At 42.5% G+C, this 23,133-nt stretch overlaps 1 pseudogene; it reads left to right on the forward strand.

Annotated features, from left to right (window-relative positions):
- The first annotated feature begins 21,635 nt into the window (after positions 1-21,635).
- On the forward strand, positions 21,636-22,360 carry LOC132236479 (small ribosomal subunit protein eS6-like; annotated as a pseudogene).
- The last annotated feature ends 773 nt before the right edge of the window (positions 22,361-23,133 follow it).

Consider the following 23,133-nt stretch of genomic DNA (forward strand, 5'->3'; position numbering starts at 1 on the left):
GGCCCAGGACAATGGAAAGAAAACTGATCTTCAGGCTAAAAGTAACCTTCAATTTTGGTCAAAATCTGTCACCTTTTTGAAAATACTCCCTGAAACCTCAACATGTGGCTCTAACCATTCTCCTTGACGTGCCAGATAGCAAGGTTTTGAACTTTTAACTGACATCTCACATTGACACGCTTATTATTGGAAACATGACATAAGTTCAGCTCAAGTCTCAAATGTCGTCGGTTGACGCTTATGTTCTAATGTAATTTATAATTCTTCACTGAAAGGTTAACACTTAATTAAAGTACTGCTGGAAATTGCCTATTTGATAAGCCCAGCCTTCATACCTCCTTTCACTTGCAGTGGAGAAACAATAACCTTCCGTGATCCGTGGGCCTCCAGTCAAGCAGTCATTGCAGGACTCAGTGGGAAGCCGAAGACAGAATGAAAACAGGGTTTGCTGCTCAAAGTCCACATCTGTAGCCCCGCCCCCCTCCCAAGAGGCGCAGCACCTGCTAAAAAACTCTCCTGGCAAGGAAAGTGGTTGACTGGGCCATTGGCCAAATGTTGGATTCTTCTCCTTTTGTTTTTCGTTGGAAACCAGTGAAGGTTAAGCTGAAGGCAGATTGCTGGTTTCTCCATGAATTAATTACTCTGAAGAGAAACAATATTAGTTATGAGAAGAGAGCTTGGAAGGCTGGTTTTACATATTGTTTACAAGCTTCCGATGAGGAGGAAAAAAATATTCTATGGTCTAAAAAGGATGATACACCAACCCCCGTTTAATAAATGTAAAACCACTATTAACTTAGCCCAGAGCGATGCTGCTCTTCACTCGGTCAGGGAGCAGGTCTTCCCAAGCCTGTCCCTCATCTGGATCAGATTTTTGGGGGTCAGCATTATTATATTGAAAAATATTATATTCCATTCTTTTTTAAGTATAATTTTTCCCAGTTACAGTTTACCTTTGATATTATTGATCTGATGTTGAGCTGGGTGGACATCAGCCCGGGCAATGAGCTTACTGACCTCAGGAGGAGGAAAAGGGCCACAGCTTGGCCCCGCACCCAGGAAAGCACGGGGAACACGAGTCCGGATGCCTTGGTGCATTTCCTGGAGCTTCAGTTGATCGGCTTGAGTATAGAAAATGTTGCCTGTGACATTTCTTCCCCCCACAATGGAAGCATTGATTTTATAGAATATTGCTTGGTAGCAAATTCTATTTTCAGCTCCTTGCCTATACAGAGCTTGCTGAAGGCATAAGAGTTTTATCAGAATAAATAAATTTTAAAAATATTTCGGCTTATGTTTAAAACAGCAACTGCAAACAAACAAGTCCCTATCAAATTATTACAAGGCCTAATAGCTTCTGAACACTTATTTAAAAATGATAAAGATATTTATATACAGATTAACATAAAAAAGTCATTATTATATGGCATTTGGAGATGGGCCAAATCACAGGCGACTGAAGCGCATGGCAGCACGGCTTATCTATAGCTCTCTTCTTGTTTGCCAGCTTGCACGGCTCACGGAAAATTACCAATGAGCACTGAAGTTGGGTGACTCTCGCTGATAAATGCCTGATGGCCATAAATGCAATGTGACTGGCTCCTGTGTGTTGCTTGTTATTTCTTTAGACACATAATCTGATAATGAGCTTGTCTGTCTAATGCATGTGCTGTGCTGTGAACTTACTCAGAGACTTCTAAGTGAATCTAGAAGAACCTATATTGGACCACGGCCAAGATTTTTTTTAGCACATCTGATTTAAAGTCAGAAATCCAGCCAAACCACAAATGAGCTAAGTGACAGGAGGCATCTGGAGAGCCCTAGTTCTAAGGAATAGGGGAGAGCCAATACTTCCTGCTCTTTGACTCTGCTCTCTGGACACCAATTGGAAGGCAATGGGTCAGTCTACATGGGCTTAATATGCAAAACAGCACCAACACAGAGGTGGCATCATATAGTGGTCAAGAGCAGTGTCTCCAGAGAGGCATCATGTACCAGCTGTGTGATCCTGGGCACATTACTTAATGCCTCTGTTTCCTGGTTCCATGATGGCACATGGGGATCCTACCTTACAAGGCTGTTTTGAGGATTAAATGAATTAACGTGTAAAGTGTGATAAACAAGGCTCAGTACGTGTTAGCTCTTATCATTGTTGTGGGTTAACTTGGTTTACGGGTTATGGGAGGAGAGACTGGCCTTCAGGTGAATCGCTTAAATAAAAACAGCCAGACCTCGGCATTTGGCAGTGACAAAGAGGTGAACCGGCTCAGCCTTTCTGAAGGAGCGCCGATAGAAATACCAGACTTGGCAAACAAACGGGGAACAGATAAATACACTCCACGTTTTTGGTCACATCCTCTATTATTAGTAGGAAGCACATTTCCTTTGGGGGTGAACGTTAGGGACAAAAATAAGGCTCTTCAGATTACCACCCCTTTATTAATGCTGTTGAAGTACCCAACTGGCAAATGCGCCCTCACAAAAGCAAACGTGGCCCATTTAGGATCTATTCACTTTGAGCAGAAAGAAAGGGGGGTTTTGGCGCTGGAAATGCAAGGCATGATTTCCGCGGTGGTTATTAACGTTCTCAGACGGGGTGTGTGTCTCAGGTGGCAGCTCTTAGGGGGTCATACAACAGGGAGCAGCTGAGTGTTATTTTGAGGCTGCCAGAAAGATTTGCAGGCATGTTGCTATCTATATCCTGGCAGATTCACCTTCATTAGCAAATAATTTCACTGGAGCCTAATTTTCAACTTCAGCAGGTAGATATAGCTTTCAGTGAGTTTCACTTTTACTTGGAACCAGTGAAAGAACAACAACAAAAATCAAAGCATCGCCTAATGGCATGATTCTCCCCAAATCCTTTCCATAAATGTTGCCTTGTCCAGCATTACCACGCTTTATGACTTCTTGAGTTATGAGAGTTCACAAGGCTAAAGAGAATTTTCTTGAGTGTTCAGAGTTTTCATCTGAAGAGAAGCCTGCAGCACCAGGGTGCTGGAGGACTCTTCTGTCTCGGACGACCAGCCGGGCTCCAGGAGCAGGGCACAGTGGGAGGCCCTTCGGGACAAGGAGTTCTCCAGCAGCTTTGCACAGTGGGAGGAAGAAAGCCTCCTCTTTAGCTTCCTCTAGCAGCCAGATCCACTGGTAGCAGGAGTGAAGGGTTTGGGGAGGTTGGTGAAATGAAGCTGAGTACATTTTGACCAAATGTGTGACGAGAAAGATCAGCTGCTTCCCAAAGCATTTTATAGAAAACTTCACATGAAGACCTAGAACAGATTACTTTCCCTCTCAGGATGGTTTCTGGCTACAAACCCAGGGGTAACATATTTAGTTCCACCATGTCCAGTAAAAGTAACAATTAGCCAACAGCCACCATGATGCACCTGGAACTCCTGAGCTGAGTTTGGGAACATACAAGGCTCAGATATTTTAAAGTTAGAGACATAACCCTGAGATGAAGTTCCAAATGGATGCCATGAATCCTTTTCTTGGAGACTTTGAGGAAGGCAGAGGCTCTGGGGAGAGCGGGTGATGGGAGTGGAAGGGAAATTTCCAGCTTCATTCTTTTCTATAACTCTGTAAACTTTAGTCAGAAACTTGCCTTTGTAAATCACGCAAGCTACACTAGTGGGCTGATTCAGTATTTAAATTGTTCTGGAAAACTTTTTAAAAACTGCTTTTGCATTTATATTTTATGGAGTGAAAAAGGACAATCATGGAAAAGCACAACCAACTGTGACTGACACAAGTGGAAAAAAAACAAACCCGAGCGTAACAATGAGAAGCCTCATGGGCGGAATTGTAAGAAGACAGAACCAAGCTCCTCATCTGCAATATGCAATTATGTACGGATGAAAAATTACAGAGGCTAATAATTACAGCAGCAATTGTCCACTTGCAGAACAATTAGCCCTTTGCTCCTCATTCTGAGAAAGTGACTAATGGTACCCACAGCAAGCCAAGTATTGGCACATTGGTTTTGGGATGAAATTTTATGCTTGCTGGAAAGTGCCACCTACAGGAGCACGAGGTCTAGGGTTGCCATGAGACCCAGTGGCCAGAGACCCAAGGCTTTGAAGTATACACAGGACAGGCACGGAGGTATGTGGGAAGTGGGTAAGAATGGCAGGCTTAGAGCTCTTGTGGACCACATAATGCTCTCTCTCTCTCTATATATATATATAAAATGAGGAAAGTAAAAATAGATGCAGGTAATGATAACAATTACACTTAATGAGTACCTTTCATCAGAGATCATAAATGTCTTCCAGTTAAATTTCACAGTCTCCTGTGAGATAGATGTAAATGAAAAACATTTGTAAGCTAAACTCTACTTTTCAGTCAAAGAAACAGAAGCATGTAAGGCAGTGGTGAACAGTGTTATGTTTGAAATGGTTAGAGACTTCTGACTTCCTGTTCCAGAAATTACACTCCTGCTTCTTTGGTTTAGGTAAACATTTTTTTTTTCAAGATAAGGTATGTAATGTGTCAAGTGGGTTAGAGGTCATCCCCCAAACCCCTCTCCCCCTCCTCCCAATACACTCACATTTGCAGTGAGGTTACATTAAGTTTCTGGTTTGATCAGCTAAGTCTTATGAGAGGTGAGGGGGATACCCAGGGCAGGAAGAGATGGTCTATCTTTGGGTGGCTTCCTGTGACCCCAGATTTCCTGGAGGGGAGGGCGGGGGCGGGCACACAGCTGTTGGCAATACTATCCACACACCCAGGTCCCCACCAATTCTTGCTGTTGCACAAACCTCAGACCTGAGTTCACGTCACCATTCCAGAATGTGTTACTCACTCCCATGTAGCAGGAGTCACATATGTTCTTGAAGGCCATTGTCTTCCATACACAGTCAAGGCCTCCGGGACCCTGAACATTCTCTTTGTCTCATTTTAGAGTCCTAGAGAGAGCCACCTCTGACTCCGAGTCCTTTTGTCTGGCTGGTTTAATAGTTTGGTCTTAGGACTTGATTAGAAATGTATTGGGCTAAAGTGCACCCTTGATCCTGTGTTTTTTGTTTTTTGTTTTTTTTGCATTTGCTGTTATCAGACATTATATATCAGACAATATACAGGGCTCTCTAAGGTGTGGGGCGCAGGGGGGCTCATCTCACAAAGGTCTAGGGCAGAACTGCTGAAGCTTGCAGCTTTCCCCCCACACTCTCTTCTCCTTTGAAAGCTGGAAGTTCTTCTCCTTCTTCTAGTTACGCCTCAGTGGACATCCCCCATCTCCCTGCTTGGCTCCTTTAGCTTGGGTAGGTCTGGCATGGGCTGCCACGTCAATTTCTCTGGTGTGGGGAGGTTGGGTGGATATGGGGACCTGGTTCTACTGGGGTCAGAGGCCAGGGACTCTCACCACCACTCCACTCCTTCTCACCCTATCTGTCCGGCTTGGCCCCTTGTGCTGGTGCTCCAAGTAATGGCACACAATCTCCCCAGCGCACCTCTGTTCCCTCTGTCTCAAATCCCTTTGGTTATTCTCTCCATAAAAGACATTTTCTAATAAAAACCCTGATTTTTTCCCTCTTTCTTAGCTCAGCACTATACTCTGTTCAATCATATCCGTTTCACAATCAATATTCACCTTCCATAGCATCTCCCTATATTTTCCTGAAGAAAGGAGGGAGGCGCTGCTGTCCAATCACCCTCCTCAGCTGCCAAAGAAATTGTGACCTCAGGCCAAGATTCTAAGGTGACTCAAAAGAAACAAAAAACACTTCTTTTCCTAAGATCTCTTGCTTTGGAGACCCTTGTCCCACTGCCAACTTCCCTTTTTCCTGATTGGCTTTGATCCAGCAACTTCATTTATGCCCCAAACAGAATCAGGTCTAAAACACAGAAGTTAGATACTTAATGCTTTAGCTGAATTGTCTTGAGACCATTTTTATTAAGTATTCTTGGAAACCATGAATATTGAAAGTAATGCTTTATACTTTTTCTCTTTTCCTGCATGTAGTTCCGTCACACAAACATGCTTACTGCATCAGGTTACATATGCACACGTTTCATGTAGAAGTTTCAAAAAGCAACTTCCTTTCAATATTTTTTAATACTCACCAGAGGATATGTTTCTTATTGACTCTCTAGGCTAGAGAGAGAGGAAGGAAGAGAGAGAAAGAGAGAGAGGAACAACAATGTGAGAGTGAAACATTAATTGGTTGCCTCCCATACTCACGCCCACCAGAGATCAGACCCAAAACTTAGGTACTATGTACCCTGATTGGGAATCAAACCTGCAATCTTTTGGTATATGGGACAACACTCCAACCAAATGAGCCACCCAGCCATGGCTAATTGCTTACCTTTTTACTAATAAAAATGCGATGTCACTGTTTAAGAAAAATATAAAACTTCAGAACACAAAATTTAACCCAATTAGCTTTTAAAACATTTGCCCAAATCTGTCTCAAGGTCAGATTTACCTGCTAGGGGAACTATTTGTACACACCTTTAGAAACAATTGCTCACAGTTAAGATTCTAAAATCAGAATCAGTGTTCTTCTTTGCTATTTTGTTTTTTAAAGATCAGTAAAGATGATGTTTAAAATCTTGTGAACTGACTTAATCTTTCCTTGTTTACTTACTTTGCAGTTAAGTGAGCAAAGTTAAAGTACCATTTAGCTCCACACTGGCGCCTTCATGCTTCCAAAACCTCAACAATTTTCCCGTTTTTGCTTGGTGGCAACTCAGGGTGCTCCTTCATGTTGTCCCAGATGACAAAGAAGAGAAGCCCTCCTGACTCATCCTCCTCCTCACCTTAGGAGATCTCCACTTTTCCCCAATGTCATGACTAGCATATTTTGGGAAGTCAGAGAATGACGCCTTGAGACATCTTACTCTGACGAATGACTTTAAAAATTACCTCCTGGGGCTGACCTGCTGGAGATAAAGAAACAGATAAATTCCCCAAATGTGTCTCTTGCTCACAATATCCCTCAAAAATGTCATAGTTTGATAGTAGGGACTGTGCAGTCTTTATCCAGGTATTTTTTGCTCGTATTTCCTTCCTTAGACCTCTTGACGTCACTTCCAAAGTCCAACATGGTAACAGGAGGGTCTTTGTGCCAGTCCTACTTTCAACACTGACTGTGATATTGCTGTCTGAGTGTGGATTGATGGGAAGAGACCCTCCGCATGTACACATACATCTCCCTTTCACAGACTCCCCTGCACCACCCTCAGATCTAAATTTGTTCCTCTGTTAAACAGCCAAGGAGACGCCATCTTACTGTGAGCAATGGGGCTGTGTGGGAGGAGCACAGAGAGCATGTCTTGGTGTAGCTTCTCTTGGCCTCTGAAAGTTTTAATGGGGCCCTGGAGTTGCCAGCAATACTGTCTAGTTCTTTCTAGATCATGAAAGCACAGTTCTTACTAAGACCTTATCCTTTTGATATCAAGGATTATAACAATATTCCAGAAAAAATCACACTAATAGTCCATTTAAGGGAATATTTATAAACACACCTGAGTTCTTGTTCTTAACCAAACTCAGCATCCATAAGGCCACAACTTCATAGGCGGGGCATTAGTGAAAGTAGAGTTGAAATCCAGGTATCTCTGATTCATATCTCTGCATCCAACTCTCTAGTATTCCAGAAAGCCCATTTCCTCACAATCATCCTTCATCTTATTTCTCCAAATCTATACAATGACTCTATTCTCTATTGAATCTAGTATAAACCTCCAGGTCTAATTGAAGGCCTTCCATACTTTGGATATATCCTGCCTATCCAACATTGTCTTCCGCTGCTCAGTTGCTGTATGCTACCGATGTAATAAACTGGTTCCTAATATGGAAACCATGCTTATTTCCCTCTGGGTGAGACTTCACTTTACCACCCAGAGAATGGCCTTCTGCATTCCCTGGCCTCAGCAGTGGGTGCAGGGGTCAGCATGAGACCCACACAGAAGCAGAGAATTTTGCTGGGAGTGCTGGAATAGAGGCAGACAGTTTATCCACAAGACCTGACCCGAGAGGAAGTAAGGTTTGGATCTATTGGCCATCATCTTGAAATTATGAGACACAGGTCAAGTGGGGAATAGGGCTAATTCAGAGAAAGTGAAGCAGGGGACTGTGAGACAGAAAAAGGGGTCCTGTCATTGGGCCCTGCATCAAACTACACCTAAAGCCAAACTTGGACTTTTTGTTATGCGATCTTTTTGCTTTATACCCCTTTGCTTAGAGCTTCATTGGGTTATCTATCACCTCCTGCCCTCCACAACCCCCCCCCCCACCGCCGCATACCACTTTATGTAGATTATTATGAAGATGATATGTCGAAGTACATGTGAAGTGCTTAACACTGTTTTGCATGAAGAAATTACTCAATAAATATTAGCTATTATTAGGGTCATGGTAGAAAGCGATTAAATCAACATAGTATTTAAACCTTTTTTTTCTTTAAAAATTTTTTTATCTTAATTGTTGAAAGTATTAAAGATGTCCCCCATTGACCCTCTCCACCCCACACCCACCCTTCACAGCACTATTGTCTGTGTGCATAGGTTATGCATATAAGTTGTTTGGTTAATCTCATCCTGCCCCCCCGACCCTCACCCTTTCCCTCAGATTCGTTAGTCTTTTCCATGCTTCTATGTCACTGGATCTATTTTGTTCATCAGTTTATTTTGTTCTGTTGATTCTTTTTCCAACAGTGAAAAATAAGTGTGAAATGCTTGTTTTGTCCAGTAAAGAATGATGAGAACTTGGGAAAGTAGGAGGGAAATATATGAAGGTCTGCATTTGATGTTGGATTTTGCTATTTTCTAGGGATCAGTAACAGTGCCTCATGGTTAAAGATCGTTTTTTCATGCTTAAAAAATTCCCTTCATCATGTCTGATTTCCTTAGGCATTTTGTCATACTCTCTTAGCAAGCTAGAATCCTTTTGAATTTTGATTTTGGAGTCTCAGATGTGGATGGCACATAGTTTAACATTACAACTAGATGCTTCAGTCTGACACACTCCATTGGGTACTAATCTGAGTTTTTTCATACGCCTCCAGTCTCTTAGGACCTTAGAAAAAGACCATTTTCCCAGGTGGATATCTAGCAATCTGGAAGATGTTTTCCAGATGGGGAATTAATTTGCTTCTTATTTTAGATGCACAGCAATGCATTTGCTTTAGAAATATTTTGTGTTGCCTAATAGCAAGATCTTCTTTGGATGATTAATGTTAACTTCTCCATCAGAGTCCAAATCTTAGTTTAACCATTTATTGACCTATATAACTTGATCAAACAGCGCAGACTCTCAAATAGTATGACACAATCTTTATGAAATGAAGGAAGTTATATTTTGCACTTGATGTTGGAATAGTGCTTTGTACTCTGAAATTAATGTGAGATGTTCCAGAGCAAGTGGTCATTATCACCCCCCACCCATTTTTAACTGAAGGGGATTTAATAACATCGACTCTAACTTTCTCTTGGTCTGATAGTTACAGGGTATGTGATTTACTCCAAATAAAGGTTAACATTTGTCTAGGTTTGTTTCAATCCTTTTTTCCTAGTGCCTTATATCCACAAGAGTTTCTGTCATTACTTTATCCCAGGACTTCTAGGACATGCTGGTATTTTCTATTGCACTCTGTCGCACAGAAGTTTCCCTAAGGCTTACCTTGTAAAAGAGGCAATGCTGTTGAAGAAGTATGAGAAATTTACCAGTTCATCCAAGTGGTTAGCAATCTTTTCTGTGAGCCTTCTCAAAAAACACTGGTTATAATGATTACAACTGGCTATAACCGGTTATAAATTAAACGAAACCATTATTCTTTATTCCGCACCCTGTATAAATTGTTTCTCCATAGTACAAGTGAACTGGAGGTTGTTAAGAAGTCTTTAGAGAAACTGCACTACAAAATGGTATAATTTTCTATAATTGTTATTCTCATTTAATATTTAAGTTCTGGAATTTTGAATGAGAACTTTTCTTTCCCTTTTAACAGTGCCTACTTTTAGATCGTGACAGGAAAGAGCAAACAGTTAAATTAAATTGAATATAAATCACAAGGAAAAAAAAGCAGAATGTTTAATAAGATAAGGGATTTGATATGTGAGATAAACACTCAACAGAATTTCAACAGGCTGGTTCAATAACAGTGTTGATTCTAAACCTCTCAGAAATTAAGAGGAATTTCTTGAGAAGAAAGAGGAATTTAAGAGGGTAAATTGACATCATTTATATAAAATTTAAAAACACACAGAGCATACTAATTATAATTCAAGGTATCTGCCCTTATTATGGAAGTATAAAAACAAAGATGGAAACAAAAAGCATGCTCATCTGAGGAGAGTATTAAGCTTTTGGGAGGTGAAGTAGAAGGAAATTAAGGAAGTCTTCAAACAGGGCTTCAAACATATTTGCCTTGTTTTATTTCACTTTTATAAGGAGAAAACTTCAAGAAAATATGTCAAAAATTTAAGATGTGTTATATATTGGTTAATGATAAATAGTTATTTTGTTGTTGTTTTTAATTTTCTAAATTTTAAAACCTTTCACATGAACAATATTAAAAAAAAAATTAAGAAAATGCATTATTTACCTGAATAGAAGAATAGAATCATGGAATTTACAAACTGAGAAATTAGAGTATGATTCTAGTTTATGCTCTGTGTTTTATGAATGAGGACACTGGACTCAGAGAAGTGAAGTAATTTTTTAAGGTCACAGAGCTGGGCACCATCAGGATTCAACTCAGATCCAGCAAAACCTCCATAATGGTGAAGTATACCATCTCTCAGGGCAAGTGATAGAAGTCTCTTCACTGGAGACATTACAAACATATCTGACCATTTTTTTAAAAAAATGACACTTTGGGCTTGAAATTAATTCAGTTCAGCAAATATATTGAGTATGCAGTAAGCACAAGGCATTGGATGTCCTCCCAAGACAAGATTCTTATAGATCTTTTCCATCTGTAACTAGCGTTCAGATGTCTTTCCTATTAATTGGTTTAATAAAGACAGAGAGACATAAAACTGTCTTATAATAATGCCATAATAAATGTCCTTGGTATACCAGAGGAGGGGTTAAAAGCCAAAGGCAAAGTAGAAAAAAACCAACCAGGACACAACTGCCTTGAAGATGTGAAATGCATGTTTAAAAGTAAGTGGTGACGGGGTGTCTATGGACAAGTGAGGTGGAATAGTGCTTAGGTTTCTCTATAGAAAACCTGAATGATTTATGTTGTCTGTAACAGTCAGATTTCCAGGATCTAGAAATATCAGATAGGAAACCTAACTATCCTTCCTAAATCTTCTCTCTGATGGTCTATGTCAGAGATTTTCAATTGTTTTCATCTCATGGCACACATAAACTAATTACTAAAATTCTGCGGCACACCAAAATATATTTTTGCCAATCTGATAAAAAAAAAAGGTATAATTTTGATTCATTCACACCAGATAGCTATTGTTGTGTTGGCTGTTGTCATTATTATATTTGACAATCTAAGGGACAAGAGGTCAGTGTCCCTGATTAAATGGTCACACTGAGTTGGAAATCGCTGGTCTATGTAACCAAAAATGATTATAAAACCTCTTGGAACAAGAAAGAGGATGAAAAGCTACAAAGAAAAGAGCAGATCAGGGGTTGTCCTACAGGGGGTGCTCCACACAGGCCGACAAGAAGAGCACGTGAAACAGCAGGAGTTTCTGGTTGCTCATGTTGGCAAATAAGAGAATAGGCTTGTTGAAATAGGCATTGGAAGCTCCATCTCCAGACAAGGTCTTATGTGACTGAAACCATTTCCTTTAAGGTCAGTGGAATGAGCATCCATGTTTCCAGGGTTCTCCCAAATCTATGATTCTAAACCTATTTCTGTCATCAAAGCTAAATGTTGTTTAACCAAACAGTTGCTGGTAATGTTTGCCTAGAGTTATAAGTATTGAAGCAAGTTTGGGTGCTTCTAGATTCCATGATGTAAGTGGCTGAAGGAGCTGGTGGTGGTGAGGAGGGGAGTTGTGCAATGAGGCGGGTGTTGACAATTGAGGAGCAAACCGAGGGCAGAGAAGACTTTTCCACATGCATTGGGAAGCCACACACATTCCTGTTGGGACCACTATTCAGCCATCTTCATTTGGTCTCATGTATCAGTAATGGCGGGAGGTGCTGCAGAGATGGCTGTACCAATATCTACCTCCCACCCCATAGCCACTGCTACCCACAAGGTCACTGGGGAGAATGAAGGGTGAATGTCCAGAGATGAGATAGGGACCTGGGGGAAAGGAAGAAAAGGAGGATTGATGATACTTTCCAGTTTTCTTGCCTTTTTTTCCTGTGCATCATTGAAACTACAGCTCCTCCCACTCTCAGAAGTGTCCCCGTTTGGACGATAAATTATATAATTACCCCCGAGGGGTCATGGGACATAGTGCAAACATATATATGGCTTGTGTTAATCCAGCTGAGAACATTAAAGTCATCCCTTGAAAATTTGGGCACTGTGATAGTTTCTGCTCTGACTCACAGCTGAGTTAAGGGGCGAAATGTCAGTATACCACAATTTCGTACATCCAACTGTTACAAAGGCTATGAATTTAAATGGTTCCTGTCTTTGAAGCTTCAAATGAGCCCTGTCAAATTCCCAGGGTTGTCAGGGACTGATTCTACCCACTTGAATTACCTCCTCAGTTCTGCAAAGGAGAGTTTGACTATCTGCTAAAAATTGCTTTTTATAAACATTACCTTCCCTTTTTAACATGGAAGGCTAAGCCACAAATATTTTGCAGCATATTTGAGAATATATTTCTAGAAAATACAACTGATTATCTTTAAGATCAGCCGGCCAGCATTTATTATCATCCTTGAATAGAGGAAAGAATCAATGATTAAATCTGAAAATAAATATGGGTGTTTTAAATGAACCAGATTCTTTTGCCATCATTATCATCATCATCATCATCATCTTATTCATGTGTTTTCCTCCCTCTGGTAACATGTTAATATATAGCACATGTTCGATATCACCAACAGAAGCAGGCACAGAGACCAAATGAAATGAACAACAACAGACAGTTCTAGGTATTCTAGGCAGTGCTTCTTGTAGGCCGGGGAGTGCCTGATAATGAGGTAAAGGGCTCAGGGCTCACCAGCAATCCACACAGCAGCTAATTTAGTATTTCTTGCGGGAAAAGAACTGGAAGCCGCACAGGGTTTGTTTAGGAAAGAACTTGGCCAAGTTAGTTGATTAGGGTGTTTCAGGAAGAACAGATTACACTGCAATTACCATCAGAATACAAAATAGAGATGTGAAGTGAATTCTATCTAGGAAAGGCCTTTTCCTGAATCCCATTTTGGGGCTGGGTAGAAGTGTCCCACATAAAGGAAAATGGTAGCTTCTTTTTCTCAAGAATGCAGGCAAAACAAAACAAAACAAAAACAACCCACCTAACTGCTAATAAAAGCCCCCACCCTCACCCCCAGAGGTGAGAGAACAAAGGGCACCATCTTCTGTGTGGTTTGGAGAATGCCCTGTATGTAATTAGAAAGCCAGCTGGCATATCAAAAGAAGATCAAGAAATGTAAACTTGAAACTGGATTTGCAGCTACAAAGGGGAGATCCATGCCACTTGCGGGAGGAAAGTCATGGGGAAAAGAGCGTAGCTCCTGACCCTTCTGGTATTTCACAGTCAAAGGAGGAGACTGACCGATCGCCTTGTCTCTCTCATTCAGAGGCCAGGACAGGTGGGGTGGATGCTAAAGAAGAAAGGGCTTTGGGAGGAAAATACTGTTTGGAGTTTTCTGCTAGCTTTAGAGAGTATGAGATTGGAGGTGGTGACCCCAGGGTTTTGATTCTTACATGTTTACGAACCATTGATGGCGGGCTGCAGCTGCTGGGAATGGGTCCTAGGAGTGCTGAGATAAAAGACCTCCTCAGCTCAGGGCCGTGGGCCAAGCCTGGGGCAGCCAGATCCCCTCTGTGGTGGCCTCAGGCCACGAGTGGTTGCATCTTTGCTCCAGGGTGATGCTGGAATAGGATCACTTCTATCGATGTGTGCTGTGAGGTGAAAAAAGTTGAAAAGCCTTGGAATAGGGTCATCAGTTTGGGAACACCTGGGTGCTGCTGAAGATGTGGGTTGAGGTGTGGTCCCCCCAAAATATATGTCCAAATCCTGACCCCTGGACCTTCTTTGGAAATAGTCTTTGCAAATGAATTAAGTTAATCTCAAAATGAGATCATCCTGGATTTAGGGTGGTTCCTATATGCAATGACCTTATAAGAGAAAGGAGAAGGAGATTTGACACAAACAGGAAGCAGGTCACGTGAAGAGAGAGGCAGAGGTTGGAGTTATGTGACCACATGTCAAGGAATGCCAGGAGCCACCAGAAGCTGGAAGAGGCAAGAGGGATTTTCCTGTAGAGCCTTTGGAGGGAGTGTGGCCTTGCCATCACCTTGGTTTTGGAGTTCGGAGAAAATACATTTCTGTTGTTCTAAGCCACCAAGTTTGTGGTAATTTGTCATGACAGCTCTCGGATGTGAGCATATTTCTATCTTGCCATCTGTTCTTTGCGGAAAACGCCAATGTTTCCTTGCCTTCTCCCTTGTATGTTCCCTTTCCCTTTCCCTTCCCCTCCTCTTACAAAGGTCTCCACTGGCTGCTCTGTTCCAAGGACTGGCAGACGGTGGGACTCCAGAGCCAAGTAAGCATGGTGTCTGCTCTCAGGGAGGAGACAGACCTACACAGGTACTTCAAAGTACAGTAGGTACTGGAGCTGCTGCCAGTATGAAGTGCCATGAGAATTCAGAAGAGGGAACACATTATTCAGTGGGTGTATGGGGAGTTTTCCCTGAGGTGAGAGCATTGATACTGCATCTCCTGAAAGGTGAGTGAGATGAAGATGAGAGGACAGTGGAAACAGGCACTCACATGGAGGGGAATGTCATTTGGGGAGGGGGCCTGGGATGCCGAGGGGTCTTTGATGGATGGCTCATCAGTGATATTATATGTGCTTTTTCTAGTTTTGTGACATGTGATGAAATACTGGGCTGTTTGGTATGTTCCATTACCTACATTCCATTTTGCTGGGTTCAGATTTTGAACTGTGTTGAGCATGGGAATGAATTATGGCCCAGAGCTGTCCTAGGAGGTGGCCTGGGAAGTACGGAGGGGCCATATAAACTCTAGGATTGCCCACAAACAAGACTTATTGGAAGGAAAGAGAATTGGCTGAAAATAGAACATAGTCCCTGGGTCCACTCAAATGCAGACCCAGGTTCAGCACTCTCCTGGGTCGTGGGGTGCAGATTGGGACACTTGAAGGAGGTAGAGAAATGCTGAGACAGGCACGGTGGCTCCTCTATCCTGGGGAATGGAAAACTATATCATTGTCTCATTTTAAAATTAGAAGTATTTTGAAGGCTGAGATGTCAGTCGTCCAAGTTTGAAACAAATGCTTTTGCCTTGTCAGTTTTGGCATCTGGGCTTAAGAACCTACATTTGACTCTCAGCATTCCACATTCCAACAGAGGCAGGTGGACTTGGTCCTAAAACCTTAGATCTGTGGGCAGTATTCCAAATATACTCACTTAAGCCAAAGAAGGTGAATTATGTTTCTCACCTTGGAGGTAGATCACTGTTAAACAAAAAGGAGTCAGCTTGGGTTAGGTGAGATGCTCCTGGTGTAGTATAATATACCTCTCAGTGCTGACTCACTGATGACTCACCTCCCCTGTGCCATTGAGTGCCGGAAGCCGGTCCATCCTTGCTGCTTGACACAGTCGCTGCAGGGAAGAAACATCTGCACAGCATGTTTCAAGGGACCTGGCATATATGGCATACAGTTCTTAGTATGTTTGCTCACCTTCTTGGCGCTATATGTTTTAACCAAGGTCACCTCTCTGAGAAAGGTTGTTTCCCCAGGTAGGGATTTTTCCCTGAAGTTAGGGAGGGAATAAAACCCCTTAACTAAGTGCCAGGTGGGTAGTTAATCACTTTAACTATGAACAATCATGCTTAAGCTACATAATCTTTACTCCCTGGAATGGAGATAAACGCCCTAACCTTTGGAATAGAGATTGATAGGATTGAAATCAACTGGTATAAATATAGATGTAACAAGACAACAGGACACAGAACCTAGAGACAGAACCTAGCGAAAGAACATGGCAAAAGATCCTGGACAGAACCTGGCTACAGAACCTGGCTGTAGAACCTAGCAACAGAACTTAGCTGGAGATCCTAACCAGAACTTGGCTGGAGATCCTGGCTAGGCTGCTGATCAACTGAACGCTGTCTCCGTGTCATTCCTTCTTCGCCGACTCCGTCCACACCTTTGGGGACCCCTGGACCTGCTGGGGTTGGACCCCAGCAATTGAGCAATCTACTTAACTCATTTATGCCTCAGTTTTCTCACCTGTAAAATGGGGATGATATTAATACCGTCTTCATATGCTTGTTGTCAAATTAAAATGAGGCAATACATGTCAAGTGCTGAGCACTGTGCCGGCACCTAATCAAGCAATTGTTAAAGGGTAATACGTATGACCACAACCACTTCATGCAGATAATTATATGAGATGATTATGTGAAATGCCTGGAATTTATGAGCATTAGATCCTATTTTTATTGGAGAGGAAACTGAGGTTTGAAGAGAACAGTGGCCTGCCCAAGGCCAAACAGCTGGCAAAGGCAAAGCTGAGAATCAAACTCAGACAGACTCAAAGCTCCAGATCCTTTTCCTCCACCAATTCAGGATGTTAGAACCCCCTCTTGGTCTGACATCCCTTTGATGATAAGCACACTCTGTTTTTTCAATAAGATATTTTTCTTCTAAATTTTGTTTTCAAGGGAAAAGCAACATGCTTTCTTTTGTTGTTGTTGTTCAGGTAAGTAAAGTATGTTTGTGCCTAGCCCTAGAGGAATACCTAGGAAACTTCAAAGAATTGAACATGCACTCTTTTTAATTTAGTGCAAATACCATATTCCTGTAAAGATTTTGCCTAGTTTTGCTTTCAAAAGAGGAATAAACCAGGAAATTACAGGAAAAGCCTCTTTTCCTTGTGGGTCTGGAATAAATTTAAAGTAGGATGTTATTGCTACATTTATATGTAGAAAAAATGTCTTTGGAAAAAGAACTTTTGAGTTGTTTCAGATACTCATTTTAGTGCCTTGAAATTAAACTTGCAGTCAAACAGAGGTGGTAAGAGGAGCCTGCAGAATTTCTGCTAGATCCGGTTCCTCAACCTTGGACTATTAAAATTTGGGGCTATGTAATTCTTTGTTTCAGGGGGCTATCTGGCATATTGTAGCATGTTTAGCAGCATCTCTGGCTTCTACCACGTGCCAGTAGCAACCCCCTCCCCCTCCAAGTCGTGACAATCAAAGACGGCTCCAGATGTCGCTTGGGACATAATCACACATGGTTGAGAACGACTGAGCTAGATAAAAAAAAAAAGTTATCATCAGTTAATATTTGTGCTTGTCCTCATGGTTTGTGGCATTGTATCAACAGCACATCTGCTTCCTGGCAGTCCCAAGGCTCGAGGGAACAGCAGAACAGAGACCTCACTACCATAGGATTCTATTAGGACTCCAGTCTCCTATTTTTAAAATAACAGCTTTATTGAGATAGAATTCACATACCATAAATTAACCCATTTAAAATATACAATTCAGTGGTTTTTAGTATATTCACAGAGTTGTGCAACCACTACCACTATTTAATGTTAGAATTTTTCATTGCCCCCCAAAGAAACTCCATACTCGCAAGCAGTCCCACTCCTTTCCTAATCCCTGGCAACCAATAATCTACTTTCTGTCTTTATGGATTTGTGGAATTCCATTTCTACATGTGAGATATTTGGTGTGAAAACCTAATTGCCAATGTGAATAAGGTCCCTTCTCGACTGGATAGCTTCTCTTTCCCCTTAGATGCTTTACATGTTGTTTTAAAGTCCAGCTCAAGATGCTTCTTCCAGGAAGCCTTCCCTGGTTTCCTCTCTGGTCTGACTGTCTCATCTTCACCCTGAGGCTCCTCTCTTCTTCCTGTGGAACCAATCGCCGCTCACTTTGGTAGCACTCTGCTGGGGAAGATACCTTCCCACCATGCACTCAGGAAACGGCTTCGCGGAATCGTTGGTGTCACACAGTCAATATTGTTTGGTGACTGATCTGTCCTGGGCCTCAAAGGGTGTTTTGTGAGATGAAAAAACAAACCAACAAAATGAAAGATATTGAGTGAACTAGGTGTGCCCTCAGATTTCCTGAAAGTCGTATCAGTGGCTGAGGCTTTTTGAGCTTGGACACTGGGGTGACGGGCAGGGGTGGAAAAGTCAAGTGAAAAACCCACAAATGACCCCAGCTGCAACAGTCAATCACAACAGGAAAGACCAAGCAGGGAGTATTTGTAGGGAGTGGCCATAGGGTCAAGCCTCGGACTGACCTGTGGCAGAGCCACAAACAAGTCCCAGCTTGGAGGGCAGAGTCCTCCTAGCACAATTAAGCTTGACCTTATAGTCCTCCCTTGTTCCTTCCTAGGTAGCTAATGGGCCGTGGGAGGTGCAGCAAGTGCTGCCAAAACAAGGCTTGAGTAAGGAAACTCGCAATAGCATTGTAAACATGTTGACCACTCCCCTTGTTTTGCTTTGTGTGATCTGACTATAAAGTTGGGCTTACAGGCTGGGTCACTGTTTCCTCATCCAGGCAGTGATCCACCTGGTCCCAACTGTATTCTCTTGTCTGTTTTCTTTAATCCTTCACTGCCCCTCCTCAGGCTCACCCCTGGCCATGCTGTATGTGGTTCAAGTGTTAGTTCTCAAATGTTTACAGCTTTGTTTGTGGAGAGCCAGAGCAAGGAGCTAGCGCTGACCCTCTAACTACTTCCAACCTGCCACCCTCCACCTTTGGAGAGGTGGCAGCAAGCCCCCACCATCACGGGGGCCCACTGGGGCCTATGTGAGAAAGATGTGGGAAGGGAAGGAACGAACTTTCCCGAGTGTTTACCATCTGTCAGCACTGGGACAGAATGGTAGTAGTTAAGAACAGAGTATCCTCTGGGTACGCAGCTCAGCAGTAAGTGCTCCCGTGTAATTCTCAGAACAACCCAATGAGACAGGTGCTACCAACATGGCCATTTTAGAGATGAAGAAGCTGAGACCTAGAGGGATTAAGTTGTTCAAGGTCACTGAAAACTGGTGGAGTAGGGCTTGGTCCAGAATCTGGGTGTGTAATGTTGCATCCCTCGCTTCTCTGAGGAACACTGCAGATCTGACAGACATTAACTTCTCTTAGTTCTCATGGCAAATCTGTTAGGCGAATATTATTACCCCATTTTCCCAATGAGGAACCTGAAACTCAAAGAGACGAACTGCCCTGCAGCTCACAGGTGGCAGAGCCAGGATTCAAGCCCAGGTACAACGAGTTCACCCCACAGCGATGCCGCCACGGACAGCACCTATGACTGGGTCCTTCCAGGGGGCAGCCTGGAAGCCTTAGCGCTCACCCTGCTGGAAAGAAGAGACCCTGCTTATTAAGGGCAAATTGCTTAATTGTTTTCTTATCTTTAAGTGAGGGCGAGAAACACATTTGTCTGATTTTCCTGGCAGAGATAGAAAGAATATGGAAAAACTTAGAATCCCGGAAAGTAGTTAGGAGAAACAGGATTCATCTGTCTGCATTTCTTAAAAGAATTTTTCAGACTTAAGGACTGGCGAGTGTGTGAGCTGGGCTGGTGGCCAGGCCCCTGGGTCAGGATGATGACATCGCATCTCTGGGAAGGCTCACCTCCTGCACAGGCCTGCCTGTCTCGGAGATCAGCACACCTTGAACCTGATAAATACAGATGAACACACCTCGAACCTGAGCAGAAGCTCATCAAAGACGAGAGCTAATTACGGGTCTGGTTATTTACATAATTTGGATGACAATCTTGAAAATAGTTATACATCAGTGATTCATGATTTTAATCAGGCTGCAAATAATGAAGAATAACACAGATCAAGCTATGCTGATGTGCACAACTTTAAACATATAGTTCAGCACTTCTTCGTAGAGCAAAATGCCAGGGATTGCAAATTATCTTAGCTGTTATGGAGAAATGGGGTAATGGATCAAAAAAAAAAAAGTATGGATAGTAAAAATTGATCAAGACAGTTATTTGAATGTGGAATTAGATGAATCTGTAACTGCTTTAACCAAAGTATATAGCTGTAACATAGAGTACATCTTGGTGAAAGCTTAGTGGGTAGGAACATGGCATAAATGAAAGAATTTTATTACCATAAAACCATGAAGTTCAATTTTATGCAAAAAATAAAAATGACAGGCAATCTAACAATCAGGCTATCTAAGAAATAATATTCCACAGACATAATCTACTTTCCGCTGGCTATAGACAGCTTGATTGCTTTAGTAACAGATAACTGACCCCATGAAGCAACTTGTGCTTCCTCTGGAGGCTTTATCCTGTCTGCAGACTTATATACATGCATGCCTTCTGCCTGCAGTGCCCTCCTCCTCTTGCTGGCTAGCATGTACTAACCTCACTGACCCTCTGTCCCCCACAACCTTCAATAGACAAGGTTATTGTCCTCCCCTAATGAGTCACTTTTGCTTCCCTTACCACCATCATAGCATTCACAATTACAGTCCATGGGCTATTTATGTGAATGTGCCATTTGTGTGGCAGTTAAGGGTGCTGGGTTCAAATTCTGAAGCTGCCACTTGCTAAGCCTCAGTTTTCACATTTTTAAAATGGAGATAATGCCCATTGAGACAAAGACTGACAGCTAATTACCACAAAGTGGACACACAGTGAGATAGCATTTTCCAGCCTTTTCTATAGTGATGAAAGGTCATGTGACTGATGACAGACAATGGAATAGGAGCAGGTGTTATGAGGACAACTTACAATACTGGCCCTTAATAAAACCCCCATGCTTTTCTCCCCTTTGCCAGGTTAAGGCAGTTTAGAACTGTAACCTCATAAAATCAGGTTAAAAGGCAGCAGAGACTTAGCCCCAAAATCATTACTTCTAAAGGCGCAACCCTCTATCCCAATTAAGAATACCCATTTTGGACTTCAAGTGAGTGTAAAATGAACATCTCTGTAGAAGCTGCTGATAGCTGGGGCTTTATCTGTTACAGCAGCTAGGATTGTCTTAACTAACACACCAACGCCACAGACGTGTGCACTGTCGTGAAGATTATGGTTGACAGAGTTCCTGGAACATAGACCCTTAACAAAGTCTGACAAATGAATGGGCTATTAAGTTTTCCAAAAGAAAATACAAAATCTATAATAATAAAAGTGTAATATGCAAACCGACCAAATGACTGAACAGCAGAACGACCTTCCGGATGTCCACGCTATGACACCCACTGGCACCAGGTCAGCCAAGGCCAGTGGGATGTGATTGGTTGGGGGCCGGCCATTGCCCCATGATCGCCCTGCAGAGGGAGGCCCAGGCCACTGACCAATGGGCTGCGACAGGTGGGTGGGGCCTCCCGCTGCAGGGGTGGGTGGGGCCTACCTCCTTGGGGCAATCAATCATGGAGCTCCTGGACTGTGAGAGGGCACAGGCTGGGCTGAGGAACCTTTCCCCCCAGTGGACTAGTTTCATGCACCAGGCCTCTAGTTTGTACATAAAATTATTTTCTTGCTCTTTTTCATGGCACCTCAGAGGCTGTTGGCTGCTTCAGGATGAAGCTCAACATCTCTTTCCCAGGCACTGGCTGCCAGAAACTCATTGAAGTGGGTGATGAACACTAATTTCATACCTTTAACGAGAAGCGTATGGCCTCAGAAGTTGCTGCTGAGACTCTGGGTGAAGAATGGAAGGGTTATGTGGTTCGAATCACTGGTGGGAACGACAAACAAGGTTTCCCCATGAAGCAGGGTGTCTTGACCCATGGCTGAGCCTGCCTGCTGCTGAGTTAGGGGCACTCTTGTTACAGACCGAGGAGAACTGAAGAGAGAAAACGCAAATCTGTTTGGAGTTGCATTGTGGATGCCAATCTCAGTGTTCTCAACATGGTCATTGTAAAACAAGGGGAGAAAGATATTCCTGGTCTCACTGATACCACTGTGCCTTGTTGCCTGGGGCCCAAAAGAGCCAGCAGAACCTGCAAACTCTTCAATCTCTCTAAAGAAGATGATGTCTGCAAATATGTGATGAGAAAGTCTCTAAACAATGGAGGTAAGAAACCTAGCACCAGAGCACCCAGCATCCTGTTACTCCCCGTGTCCTGCAACACAAATGCAGGTGTATTGCTCTGAAGAAACTACTAAGAAAAACAAGGAAGAGGCCGCAGAATATGCTAAACCTCTGGCTAAGAGAATGGAGCAGGCAAAGGAAAACACCAGGAACAGATTGTGAAGAGACATAGACTGTCCTCTCTGAGAGCCTCTAACTCTGAGTCCAGTCAAAACGAGATTTTGTAACTAACAACTAAAAGAGAGCAAATATAAAAAAATGATCTTCTCTTGTCAAGCCAAGTTTAATTATTTTTCCTGTCAAGTTAGATACAAATATAATCAGGACCCCTAAAAGTTTGTAAGGTTTATAGTCCCTTGTGGCTAAGTTAGTTTAACTGTTAATCAAATGTCTCACAGATTTCCAGAATATGGGTGCCGAATGGGACCTTAGCTGGAAAGTTATACACACAGCCTTCTCATTTTATAGATGAGAAAACCAAGGCTTAATGAGGTTATTGCCCTTGGGTAATCAGGGGCAGAGCAAGGACTTGTAACTTGTAATTATTTTCACAACTAAAAGAGAAGTTTTCTGATCCTAAAAGTTACAAATGATTATGGCTGAAAATTGGGAAAACAGAAATGTTTTATTTGATGGAGAAAGTAAGAATAGCTCTAATGTAGACCTGGATTATATTTCTAGTCTTCTATCTTTGTATATATTTCACCGAGTTTAACAGAGGTCGTGGTGCATACAATTTTAAATATTGGGCACTAAAACTTGACCCAGAACCTCAGGGAACATTCAAGGCTCCCTGGGCCATTCGTGGAGATAAGATTAGTGTGGGGTAAGATTTCTGTGGCTGTTTAGACTAAAATGACATTCCATAGAGTAGAAGAGTTCCCACCTCTTTCTTGAGGAAGCCGGGGGTAGGAGCCTGCATGTTCTGGGCCAACCCCTCTGCCTGGGGTGTGTATGGTTGGGGTGAGGT

This window comes from Myotis daubentonii, chromosome 6 (assembly GCF_963259705.1).
Source record: "Myotis daubentonii chromosome 6, mMyoDau2.1, whole genome shotgun sequence".
Lineage (NCBI taxonomy): Eukaryota > Metazoa > Chordata > Mammalia > Chiroptera > Vespertilionidae > Myotis > Myotis daubentonii.